We start from the raw sequence: 11,113 nt of genomic DNA on the forward strand, positions 1-11,113 counted from the left end.
GTGGGCACATCCCCAGTGGGGAGTGGGGGTGCAGGAGGCAGCTGATTGATGTTTCTCTCTCATCAATGTTTCTAACTTTCCAGCCCTCTCCCTTCCTCTCTGTAAAAAATCAATAAAATATATTTTTTTAAAAAGAAGAAGAAGAAGAGTCAGGGCCCACCCAGAAACTCAATCTGGTTCAACTTTATTCAACTGTCAGATTATATGGAAGTCATGCAGTACTCATGTTTCACTCTGTTATCCAAACAGGAAGTGATGATTGCGTGACTGCCTAGCTCACAAATTTTTTTTTTTTCTGTTCAGCCATTTCATGTAGGAGGAGGACACAAATAAATCCTCCCTCTTCAGATCATGGCAATTTTAATCTATACCATAAGCATAGCCACTAAAATCTATTATTAGGAGAAAATGTGGTAGTCAAATGGGAAAAGCTCACAAAATATTTTAAAGTACTTTAAGCTACTCATGTATCTAAATTTTGCCCCAAATATTTATTTGATATTCATTTGTTCATATTTTGTCTTTTTTTTTTTTATATATTACAAGCAGAGGCAGGTATCCAAGATTTAAGGAGAATGTAAAATCAAGAACTTTCGCATTTCTCTAAATTTAATTATCCTTGAAAAAATTGGAAATGGTTATTATTCAGTCTTACTGGGGAATTAGAGTTTTGAGACCCATTGCTATTTCTCATCTGTTAGTGTGTAAGCAATTTGAATTTAGGGACCTTGTGTGACATAATGCTTCCCCCGACCCCTAATTCTTAAACACTATCTTATTTTCAGCTAACTCATCAAATCATCTTTTTTTTAAAAATCATTATTTGGGCAATTTTTAAAGAAACTTATTGTAGAAAAGGTTGAAAATATAGGTAAGCAAAAAGACAAATATTAGAAATGTTCATTATCTTGCTTTCCATAGATAAATCCTGTTAAGATTATTCTGCATTTCCAGTTTGTGTGTGTGTGTGTGTGTGTGTGGTTGTGTGCGTGTGAATATGACTACAATATACATAACCTTTTACAACAATGGGATAATACCAAGCATCCTATATAATAAATGGGTAATATGCAAATCAACCAAATGGCGGAAAGACTGGAACACCACGGCCCCTCCCACTGGCCAGCCCCACCCCTGAGCGGCCCCCCCACCCTGATCACAGGTGGGGCCGGACTGCAAACGGCCCAAGGCCCTTCACCCCAGCTGGCCCAATTAGCCCCCATTGGGGTGGGCTGGCTGGACCCCACCAGTGCACGAATTCATGCAACACCCACCAACCAATCAGGATGAGTATGCAAATTGCCCCAACAAAGATGGCGGCTAATTTGCATATCAAGACAGCGTCCAAAGAAGCCAACAGCTGCAGAAGGAAGTAAAGCTTCGAAGAAGCAAGCAAGCGGGAGTGGGGGGGAGGAGAAGGGCGGGGCGGAGGCGGGGTGGGGGGGAGGAGAAGGGCGGGGCGGAGGCGGGGCCAGGGGAAGGAGAAGGGCGGGGCGGAGGCGGGGCCGGGGGAAGGAGAAGGGCGGGGCGGAGGCGGGGCCGGGGGTGAAGGGAAACGCGGGTGGGCTGGAGGAGAAGGCGGGGCGGGTGACAAGGGCGGGGTGGAGGCGGGGCGGGGGAAAAGGGAAACACGGGCGGGCTGGAGGAGAAGGCGGGGCGGGTGACAAGGGCGGGGCGGAGGCGGGGCCGGGGGTGAAGGAAAACACGGGTGGGCTGGAGGAGAAGGCCAGGGCCTCTAGTATAGTTATAATTTTAAAAATTCATTTATCTTATATTGGACATCTTTTTACTAGAATTTCATTTTGTGCATATTAAAAGTAAATGAATCAATAGATTAAAAAGCTACAAAAAACTGGCATCTGTATGTAAAATGGGATTACACAGGGGAAGTAATATAGAATTTAGGAGAATAGCTGAGGGCATTTTGGTTCTGAGACAGACAGTAAGTAGAGCATGGTGGTTCAGTGCTCAGATGTGGGTTTAAATGCAAAGTCAGCATACTAAACATAATCATGATGTAAATTATTTTGTATGGACCAAATGGTTATATTTGGGTCAATAGTCCAAGCCCTTCTTTGTGATATAAATGCATCAGCTTTCCAGTTTATTCACTGCAATCCTTCCGGACTATTCTTCCTTATTTGTAAAGTGGACATGAGGCTAGAATTAACCCCATAGGGTTGTTGAGAGGTTTAAATGAGTCGGTACATAGAAAGTGCCTGGTGGATAGTAAATGCTCAGTAACTGTTAGCTATCATGACACTATATATGACTTTAAAAACAGTAGAGGTAGGCTTTAAATCAGTGATTCTCAACCAGGAGTGACCTCCCCACCCCGTTCCCCAGGGACATTTGGCAATGTCTAGAGACAGTTTTGGTTTCTCATCTGGGGAGAAGCACTGCTGGGTAGTGGTCAGGAATGCTGCTCAACATCCCACAATGCAGAGAACAGCCCCCCACAACAGAATTACCCTGCCCTAAATGTCAGTGGTGCTGAGGTTGAGAAACCCTGCTATAAAGGAATGGCTATGCTGGACTGTCATGGATGGACAGGGATCATTTGCCACTAAAGTCACACAGTTAGAAAGGAACCTCTCTGATCATCAATTTGCATGTCTGGAAAAGAGGTTAATTGTACCCAATTCACCTGGTTTTTGTGGAGATCAAACGAAAGACTGTATTTAACTCTTGTATAAATTAATGTGCTGTGTAAGTATAGGTTAGTTCTAAATCGTTTTCCTCAACCATTTTTATTTTATTATTTCCCCACTAAAATGCCTTTTTAGACATTTTTTTTCTTAAGTAATTCTTCCCACCATGAAATTTTAACACCATAGGTATGCCAGATATCAACTTATGTAGTGAGATAGGGTTAGGTTTGGAAAGTCATAAACCATGGTGCTATCTAAGACTTTTTGCCCCATAAGAACTAGTTTTTACCCTCTTGGTTCAATATTACCACCATTAAAAATACTTGTCTGAAATAAAAGAAATAACTTCTGAAAGTAAAAAGTGGGTTTTTCCCCATAAGTTTTTAATTTCTTATTAAATTAAAAGTAGCTTAATAGCACCTGTTCTGCCTTTTGGGTCATACTGAGACAGTAATGGGAAACTCCAATATAACACTATCTATTTAGCATGCCTATAGCTTATATAAAGCTAAAAATGCCTATACCATTTTAAATAGACAGCAATCCTCATGCAAATGAATGGAGATTTAGTGAAATCTGAAAATGCAAAAATAAAATCTGGTAGAGGGAAAAAAAAATACGAGAAATTGAAGAGAAGATGAAAGCTTTCTAGAGAGGCAGCTATCCTGTCTTTAAACTTATCATAAAAAGGAAATATAAAAGAAAGGTTTGAGAGGCATAGGATGGAAGGGAAATTGTGCTAGATAAGGCAGTGGAAGGAAATAATACTAACTTTTCTTTCTGTAGGTGAAAAAGTTTCTAAGAACTAGATAGCTTTCTACCACTTTGTTTGAAAAGGAAAGATTAAGCACAGCTAAATCTGCAAAGAGAGGTGTGTCGCACTTTGGGGGAAATTGGAAGGTTATAGCTTATAGGTTATCCATCTGGTAATCAAGCTGTAGGTCTGGGACAGGCGTCCTCAAACTACGGCCCGCGGGCCACATGCGGGTGTTTTTGCCGTTTTGTTTTTTTTACTTCAAAATAAGATATGTGCAGTGTGCATAGGAATTTGTTCATAGTTTTTTTTTTAAACTATAGTCTGACCCTCCAATGGTCTGAGGGACAGTGAACTGGCCCCCTGTTTAAAAAGTTTGAGGACCCCTGGTCTGGGAGGAGTCTTTACTGCCTGACCTGTTTTTATCTAGTCCTTTTGTTCCTTCTAAGTCCTCAGCAGCAGGCTCCTGTCTGAGTTTTCAGCCTTATCTCTGACCACACCCTCTCCTCTAGTCAGCTCAGCCTCCCAACCTCTCAGCAGTTCTTAGGGGTCTCTGGGTCCTTACTTTTGCTCCTAACCGACACTTCAGTGTGGACTGCCTTCTCAGTGCTTTACTTTATACCTTCATATTCTTTATTTATTTTAATGACTACTTCCCCTCACTTTACAGGTGAGGCTCAGAGGCCCATGACTTCCTAAGGTCACACAACTAGTGTGACCAGAATCCAGGGCTTTCACTCAGAATCCGTTGTGCTGCTACTCTTGTGGTCTGGGCCCACATCGCCACTTGATTGACGTGTTATAGTCTGCAACTAGTATTGTTTTCTAGTTATCTATAGACAGATAACCTTTTCACCTTGAAGATGGATGAAGGACAGTAGATAGAAGTACCAGTCATCTGCATTATATATTTCATCCTGCTTTATTTGTTAGCATGTGACAATGACTGCGAATAAAACTTTGGACCTTTGCCCTTTTGTCTGCCAGTGTTTGGCATGGTCCAAGAGGAGAGCTAAATGTTGACTGCACAGTATGAATATCTCACATGTTGGTTCTGTGCCGTGAGTTTTTAGGTATGCGCTATAGGTAAGTGAGCACATATAGAGGTGTTCCCAGGCAGTACTGGGTGTTATACTCTTTGAAGGCAGAATTGGCTGCATTTATTTTTATATCTACAAGCCTAGCCGGGCCCTGGAACATGGCTAGTGCTTAGCACATGTTTATTGAAGCAAAAGAGCTATTGTTTCCCTCCTTCTCCACATGGGGTGTCTGCCAAAATCATAACAATTCTCCCTTCTCTGGGAACTCGGAATTGCTGCTGGCTGTTTCTTCCCTGAACTCTCACACCCACCCCAGGGTCAAATACCTGACCGGAGCAGGGCCAAGTTCCCATCCTTGAGGTCTGGAATTGAGACCCTGAGGGACTGAGGGTCAGTCTTTGTGGCTAAACCCAGAACAGATAAACACAGGAGCCGTTTACAGAGCTGTCTTGTGGAGTGCAGATTGAAAAAAAGCTCCATTTCCAAGATAAAAGACTGAAGCCATTTTACAGAGAAGAACAGGCAGAGTATGGAGAGAACTCCCTGAGGGATTCTAGTCCATTTCTAAGTCTTGGTGGCATTTCTGCATTTCATTCTATGAGACACTCTTATGTTCTTATAATAAAATCTCTTTTATGTTAAAGTTGGTTTAGGTTGGCTTTAAGTATTTGTAACTAAAAATCTTTTACCACTATGTCAAAATACCAGGTTTCTCATTTCAATAAAATAAATTATACTAAAAATTATAAACTGAAATCACTTGGGAGTATTATATATTAAAAGTAGATTTGGGGAGATTGCTGAAATAATGCTGAGGGGCTCTTTGCATCGTTAGTTTTGAAGTGATATGTAGTTTTTCCTTCAGGATGAAGCAGGAACATGAAGAGAGAAAAAGAGTAAGTGCCTGGGAACCACAGACAATAGTCAATGATAAAGCGAAGGATCAAATAGTTAAAACAGGAACCTCGCCAAAACCGGTTTGGCTCAGTGGATAGAGCGTCGGCCTTCGGACTGAAGGGTCCCAGGTTCGATTCCGGTCAAGGGCATGTACCTTAGTTGCGGGCACATCCCCAGTAGGGGGTGTGCAAGAGGCAGCTGATCGATGTTTCTCTCTCATCCATGTTTCTAACTCTCTATCCCTCTCTCTTCCTCTCTGTAAAAGATCAATAAAATATATTTTAAAAAAATAAATAAATAAATAAAAAATAAAACAGGAACCTAAGAGTCATTCCTCCATGCTTCTTAAACCTCGGCCCTTATATCCAACCCATTGCTAAAGCCTGCCTATTTTCCCACCTGACAATCCCTTGAGTCTGTCTCCATCCACTCTAAGTGGCCAGTGTTTCTCATGAGGCCTCCCACAGTGACCTCTGTAAGTGGACTACTAACAGCCACTCTTTTTAAAAAAATACGTTTTTATTGATTTCAGAGGGAGAGGGAGAGAGAGATAGAAACACCAATGATGAAAAAGAATCATTCATTGATCGGCTGCCTCCTGCATGCCCCCCACTGGGGATCAAGCCTGCAAACCAGGCATGTGCCCTGACTGGTCATCGAACTATGACTTCCTGGTTCATGAGTAGATATTCAACCATTGAGCCACACTGGCCAGGCCTGACAGCCACTCTTGCCACCAGTGTTTCTCCCCACTGTGACTAAAGTGCTAAAAAAGCCCAGTTGATCCTGTCACCCCTTCCAGGTTAGACTTCCTTTTGCTCTTCTCCCTGCAGCCTTATACGGTACAGTGTTGTCCAGCTGTCCAGCCTCATCGGAACCCCACCCCCACCTGCCTGGGCCCCTGCCACGGGCCTCCTTTCTGTCCTTGCCATGTCAGGTTCCCTCCACTGTGAGCCTTTGCCTATGTCATCCTCTTTTCTGCAACCATCTTTTCTGCCACTCTCCCCAGCTTTCCTTAGCTTCTCTGACTACATCGTGACTCCTAGCAGAATACTGTGTACCCATCTTTCCTACCATTTGGCGTCATAGCGGTTTTGTTCTTCGTTTTCTTCCTTATTTGTTCATCTGTGTATTCTACTAGACTGTGAGCTCCACAAAGGCAGGGGGTCTCTGACCTATCCTAGCCCCTAACAGGATACCTAACTGGAGATTAAGAAATGTTTATTGAATGAATAAATATGTGGAAAGGTAGAAGAAATAAAAAGAAAGCAAACCAACCAACCAAAAAAAAAAAAAAATCAGCCTCCAACTTTCACACCCTTTTTCAAAGTTGGGTTTATAAAATGTAGCTGTGTTTAACTCACAGTTTCTCTTAGATACTAGGCTATTTATGAACAATGTTATTAATGATGCTAAAATTCTTTTTATAAGTATGGGATATCAGGTTGTCAGGAGAGAAAATAGAATTCATGTGAGTGGGACTCCTAAGCCAGCCCACAAATGCCTGTTTAACCCACGGTGTCTCTAAAGCAGTAATTTTAAGCCCTGAAATCTACCAGGAGCTTTGAGAGGGACTCTGGGGATATGGCAGGAAAGAGGCCTCCGATGACTAGAAACCTCAGAGCTCTGTGAAGGGAGATGCTCTGAGAGGCGAGTCCTCAGTCTGCCATTCCCTTGGTGAGCAGGGGCCTGGGCAGGGGGAATGGAGGGGAGTCTTGGGGACCACGAGAGGAACAAGTTGCTCAGAAGCCAGTTGATATGACTGGCTAGAGCAGGCTCCTTTCCCTTCCCGTTGGTGTATGTCCCTTTTGAAACTGTGTGCACTGAAGCAGAAGACACAAGTCACCCTGCTGGAGGAAGCCTTTTCTTCCGACGAGACTGTATTTTGGGCTAGAGTTTCTGCGTAAATGTCCCATCCCAAGAAGAAGAAAGGAAAGGAGGTTCCACAGTCGGGAGGATTGGTACAGAAGCCTTCTGAGAGCAGAGCAGGGGAGTGACGTCAGCTTGTAGAGGTGACAATAGGCATTGGTCCCTGGAGAGAAGGGTGGATGGCGCTCAGGGAATGCGAAGGCAGGAAGGGAGGGAAAGACAACACAGGCTACTGGCCTGACAGCGAGGGACATGCATATCCTGCGATTACAGTGACCAGATTTTCTGACAAGTATTCCCAGAGCCCATCGGTTGGTAGAAGGGCCAGTGACTTCGGCTAACCCTTCCTAGAGAGTATCAGTTTTATTTAAAAAAAGAAGAATCTGGCTACAAAGTCCGTTTAAAACCCAGAAAATATCCGTTTCTCTAAACAATTGAGATGACTTGTTCTCCTGAAATGAGATAGTTCAGAATGCTCCGCAGAAGCATTTTTGTTAAAATTCCCACAAAGAGGATTGACTGAAATTAAACCCAGGGTTCTTTCCAAAGAGCTTTACAAACACCATCATCCATTCTGTAAGAAGCACAGGAATTCTGATGAGAACACATTTTTCAAGAATTCATTACCCCCATCCCTTTCACCCAGGAGGGGGCCTCTTATTCAGGCTGCTGGATGTAACCAGTGAACCGAATACTTGAAACCAATTTGCTGGTTTGAGAAGAGGTTATTGATTCTCACAGCATGTGTATACTTGGAAAATTTTATTGTTTAACTCTACATGCGGATGATTTTGGCCTCACACTACTTTAAGTCAGGCAGCCTGGCTGAGGAGTATGAATGCTCCTTGTTTTATTGAAGTCTCCAGAGGAACTGAAAAATGTTTAACATGAGTTTAAAAGACTGTATGTACTTTGCAGAAGGTGGCTGGTTAGGTGAGGGATATGGTTTGTAAGCAGGTGCTTTATTTTGGGAGGAGGCTATTGGGAGAGAAATTGCCTGTGCATTTTGCCCAGAACAAAGAGAGCAATGGAAGTGATGGATAAAACACCAAATCAGATCAATATATTCCTAGATCTTGTTTAAAATGATCACTGCTTGAGCTATTTATTGTTTCCAGAATTGCAAAACCCAATCAATTGATTATTTATATCATATTAGCATTTATTTGCCATATGACCTAAATGTGCATTCTTAAAATAAAAGGAAGTTTCCTCCATCACTGATGGGAAGGAGGAACAGAGGGAGTATGGTGTCAGGCACACACATACTCTCTGAATGATTTTGTGTGTTTGTACTATTTTTCACTAAATAATAAAATCTTATTAAATAATGTTCAACTTTTTTGGTGGGTTAAAAATGAACAAAGACCACCCTGGCTGGTGTGGTTCAGTTGGTTGGGCATCATCCCATGCACCAAAGGGTTGCCAGTTCAATTTCTGGTTGGGGCACATGCCTGGGTTTCAGGCTTGATCCCCAGTAGGAGGCATGAGGATGCAGCCAATTAATGTTTCTCTCCCTCTCTCCCTCTTCCTTCCTCTTCCTCTAAAAATAAAAAATAAAAATCTTTAATAAAAAATAAAAAATAAATGTTTAAAATGAACAAAAACTGTTTAAAATTACAGTTGACAATAGTATATTAATTTCAAGTGTACAACATAGTGACTAGACATTTATATACCTTATAAAGTGATTGACTCCATAAGTCTAGTACATTTTGAACTAGAACATTTGAGGCTATCCTCCCTTCTGGGCATGTGTAAGAATATATGTAGGTGGTAAAGCCACATGCTGCTGAATATGTTCCATCAGATCCTGGAAATGGGGCTCCATCCCAGCCAACTACCCTCCTCCACGTTTTCCCTAGAAATATTATCGTTGGTTCAGGGAAGGTTCATTCTAGCAGGAGGTCTGCCATTTTGAACCAATTTGAGCTGCCTTTGTAGCCGAAGGAAATGATTGATTCTTCCCAATCATCATTTATAAAGTGACCAGTGGGAGCAGGTTTGCTGATAAATTCACAGCCACAGGGGAGGATTTTAATTTGTAACAAGAAAAATTTCCTTCTGCTTAATGAGGAGAGACTTCTCTGACCCTTACCTGCATGGGTTCTGGTGGGACGCAGGCCCTACGGGGATCTATCGACTTGCACTGAGGAGTTCTTATAATACACAGCTGTGTTTTAGAACTGACACTGCCTAAGTCCTCATTTGGAGTGGGCAATTGGTGGAGAAAAGAATCAAGTTATTTTTCTCAAACATCTGCATTTTTTGCTTTGATGGTGTTTTTTTAACTGAAAGTTATTTCTATTTCAGGGCCTGTCGTTTATGCAGAAGATTGTCCTATGAAACAGAGAGTGACTGAAACTAAAGAAAGGACCCCACATCTAACCAAAGGCATGTCACGGGGGGGTGGGGGGGAGGGCGAGAAGGAATAGAAATTTCAATGAACAAACAGGGTAAGACACAGCTGAGCATGGACTGGTAGCCATATGAGAAATATTTAATTCCCAGTGGTGATTACTGGCATGTGAAGCTCATGAAGGACACAGCCTCAATATAAGGATCTTGTGTTAAAAATTTCCAAAGGCTGCACAGTAGGCACACCAGCCATACAAATAACGGTAATATGTTAGAAATATACGTTATATTTCTACACTATTGCACACTTGGGTGATTAGCCACTTGGGATACTGTCTGCTGAGTTTCTTTTTTTAAAAAATTCTAACCCAAGGATAAGTTTTTATTGATTTGAGAGAGAGAGGAGGAGGAGAAGGAAAGAGAGAGAGAGAGACATTGATGTGAGAGAGGAACATTGATCAGTTGCCTCTCGTACACATCCTGACAGGGGATCAAACCCACAACCTAGCTATGTGCCCTGACCAAGAATCAAACCGACAACCCTTCGGATGCACAGGACAACAGTCCAACCAACTGAGCCATACTGGCCAGGGTCTGTGTACTGAATTTCTTGAGAAAATCTCCAAGAGTCAGCAGTTAGTTCTGACTGAGGCAGCTTTCAAGATGTGAGATTCATCATCTGTAGGTATTAGGGTCACCTTGGAATTTAACCTCCAGCCCAGTCTAGAGCAGGCCACCTGAAACTGAAATTCTTCTGAGACACAAGAACAGGAAAGAGTTCTTAGTATGAAGGAGGATGCGAAGTGAACTTTTCCCTTTTTGCTCAAGGGAGGAACCAAATGTAAAGGGGTGGGGAGAACACTGGCAGAACGATGTGTTTAATACATTAGCTGATTTCCCCACTCGGGCAGCTCCTGTTGCGCTGCCTCTCCCGCCAACCCCATTCCGGCATCTTTTGTTGTGTCTGGGGAAAATGGGTTTCACCAGAGAACAGGAAAAATGGGCTTTTGATCATCAAAAGTCAAGACCCTCTAGGCATTTGGCATAGAAACTATAAGGAGAATTGAAGAAGGCTTCTAGCCTCTGATAGAACATGAAGTTTTCCAGAAGTGCTGGCGGGGAGTGGAGAGAGGGCATGATCTGGGGGAGGAAAGAGCTCTTAGTTGTTAGTGGGAGGCTGAGGAGGAGCAAAGGGAAGGTGAGGGGTAGAGGGACAGCAGCGGGACTCATTTTTAGAACCTGGTGGCCTCTCTCTGCTCTAAGAAAGAGGCTCTGTGCCCTGCTCCCCAGAGGGAAAGGTGATGGATACAGAAACCCCAGCTGGCTTGGGTAGTCATCACTTCCCCCTTCTGTCCAAGCGGGCTACAAAGCCCTGGAACGGAAGTGGCTGAGTGGTGTCTAAGGTACAGAGAATCTGAGCCAACCTCAGGGCGGGGAGAGTACCCAGCACAGTGCGAGGGTGTTAGTACGAGTCCTCTGTGCCCAGAAAGTGCCACCAGAGCAGTAACAAAGGATCCACAACTTTCAACTGGCACCCGAAGTGG

At 43.0% G+C, this 11,113-nt stretch overlaps 1 non-coding gene across 1 annotated transcript; it reads right to left on the minus strand.

Annotated features, from left to right (window-relative positions):
- Positions 1-289: 289 nt before the first annotated feature.
- LOC114232789 (small nucleolar RNA SNORA29) lies at positions 290-429 on the minus strand. The gene has a single exon (XR_003618888.1). It is a non-coding gene; the product is annotated as a small nucleolar RNA SNORA29 (small nucleolar RNA).
- Between the last annotated feature and the right edge of the window lie 10,684 nt (positions 430-11,113).

The sequence above is a fragment of the Eptesicus fuscus genome, chromosome 15 (genome assembly GCF_027574615.1).
Source record: "Eptesicus fuscus isolate TK198812 chromosome 15, DD_ASM_mEF_20220401, whole genome shotgun sequence".
Lineage (NCBI taxonomy): Eukaryota > Metazoa > Chordata > Mammalia > Chiroptera > Vespertilionidae > Eptesicus > Eptesicus fuscus.